The following is an 11,496-nucleotide window of genomic DNA, read 5'->3' on the forward strand; positions in this document are numbered from 1 at the left end:
TCGAATTCAACACGGGGGTGTATTTTCATATCATTTTAGGTCTAAAAGAATGAATCTGAAGATTTTCAGTTTAATCGCTCCTGTTTTGCGGTAGCTGCGTATGTCCGCGCATCGCCACGGCAGCAATGAATGGGAGTGGATGTAAGTTCAGCTGTTTAGGCTGTTTCCAGCCCTCAAAGCCGCAATTTTTTTCCACAGACAGCGTCAGATGGCTACTCAAACATGCACCGAGAAGTTTATTTACTTCAAGCAAGCCGACATGTTTGTAAAACTAGATCTAATTCAAAGTCTCCCGGAGTCTCGCGCGAGACCCAGTTGCCGTGCGCGGTGTGTTCAGGAGCAGTGGGAAAAGCTACCGTTGTGTCATAAACACAGGAATATCAACTCTTGACTTGCTTCAAGTAAAAAAAACTTCTCGGCGCATGTTTGATTAGCCACCTGACGCTGTCTGTGGAAAAAAATGTACACTTCAAGCAAGTAAAGAGTTGATATTCCTGTGTTTATGACACAAGCGGTAGCTCCTACTGCGCCTGAATACACCAGCACTGCAACTTCGGGCTCGCGCGAGACTCCGGGAGACTTTGAATTAGATCGACTTTTACAAACATGTCGACTTGCTTGAAGTAAATAAACTTCTCGGTGCATGTTTGAGTAGCCATCTGACTCTGTCTGTGGAAAAAAATTGCGGCTTTGAGGGCTGGAAACAGCCTAAACAGCGGAACTTACATCCACTCCCATTCATTGCTGCCGTGGCGATGCGCGGACAGACGCAACAACCGCAAAACAGGAGCAATTAAACTGAAAATCTTCAGATTCATTCTTTTAGACCTAAAATGATATGAAAATACACCCCCGTGTTGAATTCGACCGGAATTGTCCTTTAACTATGTTACATGTTACCTTAATTGAACAGCTTTGGAGTCATTGTGATGGTTTAATAAATGACATGTTACTTGTTAGGAGGGAGAATGGAGGCTCTCTGCCTTCCTCGTAGCGCCTCTTGGCTGAAAAACAACTTTGCAAGAGTGCCGCCGTCCCGTAACCCCTAATCTTTTGTTTATGACAGATAAGACTACACAAATATACCGTACAGGTTCTCACATCGTATATGATATGTAACGTTATGCACCGCTCTATTGATTGATTTCACGCTGCATTTACCCAATCACTAATATTTGATTGTGAACCCGAATCAGCAGGAGCGCAATGAAGCTGCTGCACGCTGTAAACAACGACCATTCACCATTGCAATGAGCAGAGCAAAAAGGGGGTCTGATCGATGTCCGTCAACGACAGCAGCATTGCCACAATGGAACGAATAGCTTCACTATAACATCCATCTCCTCCGCCATTAGTTGACGTCGACAACTTCCAACTAAGTGCATAGAGTGCCGAAGCGGAAGCAGCCCCATGGGTCCTCAATTCGAGAAAAAGTCTCCATACAAAAGAATGGGAGTCCAAGTTTTATTTCGTGATCCGATTGAATTGTGCCATGACAAAAAAATATGTCCTCTACCTGTTTAAAACATCACGTTTCATGCCGAGAAATCAGCAGTTTGTTGTAAAACTATTGTAAAATAAAATTCTGAAGAGTCCGTAACCAGAAAGACTCCAGGTCGCGTAGGTGACGTCACACACCAAATGCCGCGCTTTCCCGTGTCAGTTGGTGACGTATTTTTTGTGGGACACAGATCTGTAGGCCGCAGAGCGTCGTCACACAAAATACATTCTTCTGTTGACGTTTTACGATAAACTGCTGATTTCTCGGCATGAAAGGTGATGTTTTAAACAGGTAGAGGACATTTTTTTTTGTCATGGCACAATTCAAACGGATCACGAAATAAAACTTGGACTCCCATTCATTCGGATGGAGACTTTTTTCGAATTGAGGACCGATGGGGCTGCTTCCGCTTCAGCACTCTATAGCCTCAACGTCTCTGTTTGCATATGAAAAGCTACGAAAGTGTTTCATCCAGGCAGCGTACTGAAGGGTGGATTTTCTGATGTATTATGAAATTTATATGTGCATTGTTTTTTTGTTTTTTTTCTACACTCATCAATGTAGTTATTTTTAAAATAAAAACAGCACAACAAGTGAATAAAACTACAAATGTTTACAGGCTTTATGGACAGCGGTATAACAGCAAATACATAGATAGATTTATCTTTTTAACTCCTCCATATAGAAACAGTTCCTGTTAGAGCCTGAGCAGCAGTGGCTCTTTATGGAGCACTGTTCAGAATAATAAAGGTTACTGTTCAAAACTGCTTCAGGTGAATGTAGCATCTCAAAACACCCACACTTTGTTTTCTACATCCATCTTGTTAAAACACCACCGTGACTGTGATATTATGATGAAGGTTTATACAAGTCACCTGACCTTCCCCTAATAGCTTAACCCTGTTTACTATAGACTTTAAACTTTGGTGGGATATATCTTTAAATACTTTTTGGATAATTTTTACACTTATATTGTGTAATGGACTGTCAACAACATACCTGTGAGCACTCCCATCAGGCCTCCTAGTGTTATAACGGAGTCAGTGGCATTGTGTTAATTAAAAATTCCATCTGCTTAGGAGACTCTGTGTCTTCTCTGTGATGGAAAACAGCCTTTCTGTAATATCCTCTGTGTATTCTCACAATGGAATCCGGGACCAAGCTCAATTAATTTATTAAACTCATGAATTGCTGTCAGAAGCGTGATGAGCGATAACAATTTAAAGTGCCCTTTTTCTTCAATAACATCACTTGGGGTATTGTTCCTGTGTGAAAGATCAATCTATGGCTGCAAAAACCATTTCACACATGTACAGTACGTTCTGTTGCTCGTGCCCGTGTTCCCTGGGAGGAGGTCAAGTGAGTGAGACAAAGAGTGATGATGGACTCATGAAAACTCACTATTTTCCAGTGACAACTTCCAGACAAAAAGGGTGGCACACATTTAAAAACACTGTATGTCACGATAATGAGATAGCTTTGTCTCTCCAGGACTACAGTTATACATCACATACAGTAAAGGCTGAGAAAAACAGGAGAATAATCCCATGGAAAATGTTTTGATCGGTGCCTCTGCAAAGCTCTGACAGATGATGGTACTGTAAAGAAAAATAAATCTTACAATAAACTCTGACTTTTACCTAATTTCTGTCAAAGACACATACATTCACAAGATCATCAAATTCTTTTAAGTTACCAGTTTTTGAAAAAGGATATTTGGTTCTTGCTATCGTGTAAGATGCTAGATACAACTTGTGTTTCCGTTTTTTACCTGTTACTGGAAAGTCAAGCCTCATACATACCAGAAAAAAAGTCAGTGGGACTGCCATGTCTAGATTACTGCAAAACCTACTGGATAACCTGCAAAAGCGTGTCACTTGCTCAAAATGAATAGTTCAACCCTCAAAAGCAAATGTCAATGAAACCGTCAGTGTCATCAAAATGGTAAGTCCTGACACGGCTGTTTATGAACAAGATGTCAAATGGCTTTGTCATGTTTTTATGACAGTTTACTCTGTAAGTGTTTTCTAATGCAAATAAAAGTCAGATCTTGGAGACGCTACCTGAAAATGCTCAAGACAGCACTATACACTACTTGTACAGCCACTTGAAAACTACAGTAAAGTATTTAGTGGACTAACTGAACTGACATTGGATATGTTTCACATCTTTACTGCATACTGTATGCTCTTTGCAATTCTAATTTGTTCACAGCGTTGTGCACAATCAATCAATCAATCAATCAGGCTTTATTTGTATAGCACTTTTCATGCCCATGGCAGCTCAAAGTGCTTTACATGTTAAAAACAAGCAATATAGGGGACACATATTCCCAAGAAACATACACTACAGTCATCTATTTACAACAAACATAACAAACACCCTTTGGGTAGAGCTGTGCACAACTGTAAACAATATTGCAGTACATATTGTAACTGAACCTACAGAGTACTGTAAACCATTCCAGCACATCCTGTCTGTCTGGCCATATATTTTTATCTGCATCACTCAATTGTAACAATTGAAACAGATTCAATATTCCCAAAGATATTGTCATCCTCACTTTATATCTCTCCCAACCTTATGGCATTGTTTGCAATCACCATTACACAAATGGCTTCCTCTTGTTGCAGAGTAAAAAGGGGCCCTCTTCCACCTGCGAGGTTGTCTTCTAATCCTATGTGGTGCAGAGTAAAATTACAATAATGTGCAGTAAAGATGAGATATATTGCATCAACCCAAATTACTGTAGTGTAAAATACTGTAACAATGCTTCCCACTTGTCTAAATTTAAAATGTAAAAAGTTCTTGTCCCACTGTAAGCTTATGTAATGTAAATGACACAATTACAGTTGTGCAGTGCCGATCTAGTGCTGAATTACTGTCCAATACCACACATATCTGTTATCCTTATCATCATTTAAAATTTGCTTGTTGACAACTTGTTCAACAATTTTTTTATGTAATGTATTCAAGCAATGAAATGAGGACTATTCAGCATGCATAACTATCATGTATTTTCATTGACATGACATGAGCAAATTGTTATAAAACAGCAGAGAACTGTATGGAAGCAACTGATACATGACATTTGCAATTTGTTCAAAGGAAGGATAAATTGCTACTATGATGTGCCCAAATGAATACATGTTGTGAAGGTTGAACTAATAGTTATGAGAATTTTCATTCTGATCTGAGAAATGTACCAAAGCGACGAAGAAAAACTGTAATATTCATGATAATTTCCTTAATGAATGTAAATTTTTCCCCCGCAGAGGTGAGAGCGCAAAAACTGACACCAAATAGTAACATCGCAACAGCTTTAACAACAACAACAACAGCAGATCTCTCACACATGAAATAATAATGAAGAGGAAAGCTGGCATAGATAGATAGATAGATAGATAGATAGATAGATAGATAGATAGATAGATAGATAGATAGATAGATAGATAGATAGATAGATAGATAGATAGATAGATAGATAGATAGATAGATAGATAGATAGATAGATAGATAGATAGATAGATAGATTCAACTTCTTTGTTCTGACATCTACTCTGAGAAGCCCCTCTACTGTTTCTATATGAAGGTCAATGTGCAGCTGCTTTGAGCCTCAGTCTTGAGCAAAGTGAGAGGTCAAGTATGGATGATAAATGGTGAGTGAGCTGCAGGAGTGAGAGCGGTAGTACGGAGGAACGCTCCATATTGACCCAGCAGAAGTGGGAATGTGCCATGAAATGAGTTTCTGACTTTGGTGATGTTTAATTTAATGCAAAGCAAGCAGGATGCCAAAGCCCATTTCTAGGTTTTTTTTTTCATGAATGATACTGAAGTGGACTCTTTCCATGGTAGAAGGAATACTAAACTACTTGTGTACACATTTAATAGTTGCTTCACTATTCAAAACCTCTTAAAGGTGGCATGATATCAATTGCAAAATCAACACTCTAGGCAGAAAGAGAAGAACTTAAGCGCCTTTGAACGATCAGTAAACTGTTGTCCTTTTTTTCTCCTTTCAATTTCCGACTACTTGAGCGATATCAGCAAGAGTGAAATAAAGTGCCTCAAAGGAGCAGCAAACATAACCAGAAGGGATCATGCTCAGGTGCTCGGAATAAGAATATGAATCCACCTGCTGAGGGTGTCCACTGAACAATCAAGCTGCTGGGAGCCCAACCTGAAGTACTCTGAGTCTGGACCCGGAGGCGGACTGAGAGAACTGGATGGATGGAGGACACAAAAAAACACCAATAATAGAAAGCTGCATCTCCCAGCAAACATTAACCACGCAGAAGCAAAAGGATTAAGTAAAGTAAAAGCGAGAACAGGAGTGAGTTTACAAAGCCAGGGAGTGAAACCTAATGAACGACGATCACATTACTGATCAGAGAAATCACACCAAGATCTTTCCCCCTCCATTAGTGGACATGTCCAGGAAGGGTAGGTGCTAAAAACAGAATGGAGCTGTTGTCATCACATTCATGGACTGTGCTTTCAGTGACAGACGTTATACAACACACTGTCATCAGTGTTTTCATAACAAACAACACTGGTCTATGTTGGGCTGCTAATGGAGTATCAGACATAAATGTGTTCAACAAATAGTGAGGAATACTAACATGGTGGACGATTTACTCCATGAAAGCTGCTTGCTTGATGCATTTGCAGAGAAATATCATCCAGAATGTGCCACCAAGACGCGCTCACATTAGCAGATCTTGTTATATATGTTTGATGAGGTGACTGGACCACAAACCTTTCGTTGTTAGGTGAAGGGCTGACATTTTGACACCATATGCAATATCGCAAAAAAACACAAAACACAGACATACAACAGCAATCCTCATTAACAAATCACCTCAGGCCGAGCGCGAGAGTTCATGTAACCTCACTAACCATGTGGTACATTTCAACTAAGCCCATTATCAGGGCATTATGGGAGTTTTTCTGACAACACTCCAATCAGCACAGTGTGCTATGAAATATTATACATCCACTGAGATCACATTGACTTGACCTTTGCCGCAAGCATTAGACTCAACATTGAACGGTAAGATATATATGAAAAGCCTATAGTGCTGTGTGATTATCACACCCTAATTAAGAGTGCGTATTGGTGTCTTTGGCAGAGCTGACCTATGACACAAATCCATAATTAACACACTTTAAAATAAATCTTCTAAAGATCACATACAGCAGAGGAGCTCACATATATTAATTCTACTGCTCTGACTTAAGCTGAACTGCAAGGAAACATATAAGTCCTAATGAGTATGAAGTACCTCACAAAGGGATCAATTCTATTCATTTGAAAAACATATGGATATCTACCTTAACCCACTGCACAGCTGGACACCCTAAGTTTGAATTTGACACTGATATTGCAAAACGTGCGCATGGATTATTCAAATGTGGTTATAATTGTGAGTCGTATATGAATTAAAAAGATGTTACAACATCAGTGCTGCTGGGCACTTAATTTTTAAATTATCTACATCATATCTTTGGCATTTCTCTTAAGTATTGTGCACTTTTTTGTAAATACCAATAACCTTGGTAGATTTGCTCCAGCAAGGAAGAACCTTTTAAAAAAGAGGGTTTGTAAAGAAAAGGCTAAATACACATATTCAGCCGTTGGAGGAAACAAATTTGTAAGCCACAAATTATACTTGTTGCAAAACTGGAACGGATCTCAATTCATCTCACACAATCCCTGAATGGAGGATGAATGCACCAATACCATGCTTTTAAAATGATGTTTGGTAAAAGGGTCGGTCATGACCTAGATCTCATACACAGAGTTTGTGCAACCATTATACCACACTATCAAAACCTGTGAGTCAGATAATGGCATTCAGGGGGACAGTATGAGACACACATGGCAACCTCAGATAACTTAAAAATAACCACCCTTCTATATTAAAGAGGTTTTGCCCATTAAGTAAAGAAGGGTGAAAGATTCAGACTGTGGAAATGAGCTGTTTCCCATTTGGTTTGGTGGAAAGTGAAAATGGAAGCAAGAAAAACAAATACATTTTTAGAGTCGTTTCTATATCCATCCATCTACATGTGTAACAAAGTTACAATGAAACTGAGCATTATATCTATACATACCTCATACATTGACACCTCTGATACACCTTGCAGATCAGTCTTCATATCCTCCTTGGTGCAATTTGGTATGTAATGTGTCACCAGCCTGCTGTAGAAATACAGTACATTAAACTCACAAATTTATACTGTAGTTAAAAACAAAATGTATCATATGACTAATGCATGTGAAATATCACATTTATTACAATTTATGAGATGAGACACATTTATACTCGGCCCTACTGTTCCCAGCAGCGAATGATGCAACGCCAACATTATTTTCAGTTGTAATGGTCATTTCAATCTCTTTGTCTTTCAACCATTTGAGATGTCCCTATACACTCTGCTTTTCCAAGATATCAGGTCCTTTTGTGTTTTAAATCTTGATATCTAGACCTCTTAACTTTGCACCTAAATACAAAACCCTGCAGATTACCCCAGGTGTGAATCATATCCTATGGGGGTTGGTGCCGATACCTGCAGCAAACAAAAGGGTGTGAAAACACATTCTGGGTAGAGGGCCGGCCGCTGCAGCAGACAAAGGGATGTGGATCAACCTTAGGGGGCGTTTCTCAGGTATAAATGTTTAGGTCTCCCCATGCTCGGGAGAGGACTGACCTTTCCATGCAAGGAAATAAAAATTTGCAGAAGTCTCTATTTCATTATTCACCAACAACAAACCGCAAAAGAATTTCCACAACACAGTGAACACAGAAATCTGCATTGAGTCTGTGCAGCTTCCTGACTGCACCCATCTCATCAGTGCTCTTCACCTTTCACTTACTTAATTTTTCTGTCATTATGTTACTAAGCCCTGAATAAAGAAGCTAACTTTATCCCGTCTTAGTCCTGCTCAGAAAGCTGTGATTGGTTCAGATACACGACCTCCAGAAAACCAGACCTACAGTATCTGACTGACAGAGTAAACTGGAGTTATAGGCAGCAACACTGAGGCATGGAACCTGGACAGTGAAATGATGATCTACTGTATATTATCAGAGGCAGACAATCTCTGATATTCTGTGGCAGCAAAGGTCAGTCTTGGCTTTGTCTGCAATCAACAAAAGGTTAATTCAGAGGGTAATCTACCCAGACACCTGACCAGGTTTAAATCAGCACACAGCAGAAAACAATCTGAGGCATCTTGCTGCAGTTCTCAGGGGCCAATTTTTTGCTCTCAGGTTGAACTTCAGGAGAAAATTGCAGGAATGTTTCCAGCTAGATCTTTAAATATGGGTCACTATAAACAAACAAAGAAGCACATTTTTGATGCAGAGAAAAACCGAGGCAATTTTCTGGTCCTGTATGTCCACAGATAGAGTAAATGTTACTGCAGGTGGCACTCTGATGAATGAGGAGGTCAGGGAAAAAGCCCGGCAGTGGCCATACATTATGACCGGGTCGATTGGTTGATCGCAAGCGTGAAATTGCTGTCACAGATCAATAGCTGACTAATCTGGGGAGGAGACGGATTCAAATCACAGGGTCTCTAATCAATGATGATTAATTTTTGGCAACATTCAGACTTCCTGAATACAACACTTACAGTTGGATAATTACCTGTTTCTATTTTGATACGATAAGGAGGCGGATGAAAAACCTTACAGGTCCCTGTAGTTTCCAATAAAGACGTCCTCAACATCACTTATTAGCGCAGTGAGATATATCAAAAGATGTGTGACATCACACAATCAATAACAGTTCATTGAACTGTGCACCATTACAATATATATATAAACCACACACATGATGAATTGTTTGATCAGTCACAGCTTTAGGACCAGAAGATTGATATGTTTCTAGCCGGGTTTAAACCACAGGTCACCTGGAGGATCTGTAATGGAAAATGCTAATGGACAGTTGTATTGGACATATTGAGCTCTTCATAATTGCTGCTCTCAATCATGGCTATTGACAAGCCAGGAGCATTTAGTGGATAAACTGGAACTCTCTCTGCGAGTTCCAGTTTTTCCATAATTTATTGAATCACCCTGTGAACTTGCACCTCATACTGAAATAATAGGAATGTAAAACATGGAAATGAATTGATTAAAGCAGATATCAGTGGCACGGCCGTTTCGGCTAATGCTGTGTTCAAGGCAGGCTTTTGAAACCGTAAGTTACAGCTTCAAGTCACAACTACGACTTGGTAGCGTTCCAGGTAACCCGTAGCTCGTGTTTTTACCGTCCTGTTGTCTGTGAAAGTTCCCTATAACGGCCACTCGTAACTTCCGACCCGTGAACTCGTACCAGATCGAACTGGTATGACTTCACAGGAAGGAAAAACACAAAGTACGAGTTTCCTTGAACGCACCATGAGTTAGCAGCCCCCGCCCTTGTCAGGCATCAATTGGTCCTCGTGCTACGTCACCACATTCACGCGCATCCCTTGGCTGCACACACAGCCCTTCATGCCGTTCTCTCCCCTCATTGGATAACACTTGTATCCCACAAGGAAAATTTTCTCCTCGGGTTACAGCAGAGCAGAGTGACGGAGAGACTCGTGTTTAGGCTGAAATACTTCATGTAAGTGATTGCTGACGGAAAATAGGACTATTTAGGACTTATATTAACAAAAACATTCCACTGATATCTGCTTTAAATGAGCGGCTAATGTGGATTGTTTTTTATCCAAATATTCTCACTGATCTATAACATTCTTATATAAATGGTGGATGTCTCTGACGGCTCCTTCACCTCGCTAAAATTTAATATCTACAAACTTAATGACTGACAGCTACAGACATAACGATGCCTCCCTTAAGCTAGCGCTGTGGTTTTACTCACATTCATGAGAGTTATGAGGGAAAGTCCAGCATTATAGATAGAGGCATGCTTAATTATTTTCACATACTCATTAAAGTTATGTATAAAAGTTTAATCAAAGCAAAAAGAAATCTTGAGCAGTCCGTTTGAGCTCACTGTTAAACCCAGACAGCACCAGCAGGCATGTACCTCACAAACGTCATTAGACCCTAACGTTTCGTCGATGTGACATCATCACAGAAACCCAACGTTTGCTAAAGCAGTGACTAGGACAGTGGCTCAAACTCAACATCTGCTAAATATCACAGTTTTAGTTTGCCAAGTATGGGTTTTTGACTTCAATTAAATTTTTCATGCAAGAGTCTAAAGCCTTTCCGAAGTTATATTAATGTTCTGGTGCCTGCTGGGATCAGAAGGAGTCTTACACCAGGAACACATTCCCTGTTTTGCATGTGTGTTAGCTGGATCACTGACCTCCTGCATTAACTAGCTCTGTCTGAGTCTGCAGGCTACTTGTGGATGTTGAATGTTGGATCTCTGCAGTCATAAAGCTGTGAGATGCACACATGGGGCAGTTTGTCTGTTCTGACACGGGTGCTAAAATGAAAACACAGCGCAGGTGCCACAAACACACTTAGGCATCCAGTGTGTTCTCTAACATTTTCTCAGCACATGAGCATAGAGAGAACCTTAAGTCATTTTCTACAAAGTTAATATATGAATAAACAAGCATGCTGATTATGTCAGCTTTAAACTCAAAGGTTACACAAAGAAAACACAGCACAGAAATGTTGTGGCACAACGTCACTGCTATTTAAAATTCAGCGTGTCATTCTTGCTGTTCAGAGGCGACAGTGATGAACACAAATGAACCGATTCTCAGAAGAGCTGATCAGGCAGTGCATGCGCAACTGAGTGTAAGTAAAAGCAAAAGTGTTGAAGTAGTCAAACATCCTGTCAAAGCCGACAAGAGGAAAACACTGATGTAATGAAGTGCTCTCTGGGGCATCTCCTCTATTTGAAAGCCGTCTTCAGCTAAACGCCCGTCCTCACCTCTCTTCATAATGCTATTTTTAAACCTGACCAATGTGATTGAAGTCCATGCTCAGTCTCCTTGCAGCCCTCTGTCTAAG

General features: G+C 40.1%; 1 protein-coding gene across 3 annotated transcripts in view; it reads right to left on the reverse strand.

Annotated features, from left to right (window-relative positions):
• Window positions 1-7,700, reverse strand: part of gpc6a (glypican 6a) — a 200,104-nt gene extending 192,404 nt beyond the window's left edge. For all 3 annotated transcript variants that reach the window (XM_085806128.1, XM_085806127.1, XM_085806126.1), the window contains exon 1: window positions 7,619-7,700. The gene's annotated coding sequence lies outside the window, so the exon portion shown is untranslated. The remainder of the gene's footprint in view (window positions 1-7,618) is intronic.
• Window positions 7,701-11,496: the final 3,796 nt, after the last annotated feature.

This window comes from Trachurus japonicus, chromosome 3 (assembly GCF_045865225.1).
Source record: "Trachurus japonicus isolate A0001 chromosome 3, Traja_1.0".
Classification (NCBI taxonomy): Eukaryota; Metazoa; Chordata; class Actinopteri; order Carangiformes; family Carangidae; genus Trachurus; species Trachurus japonicus.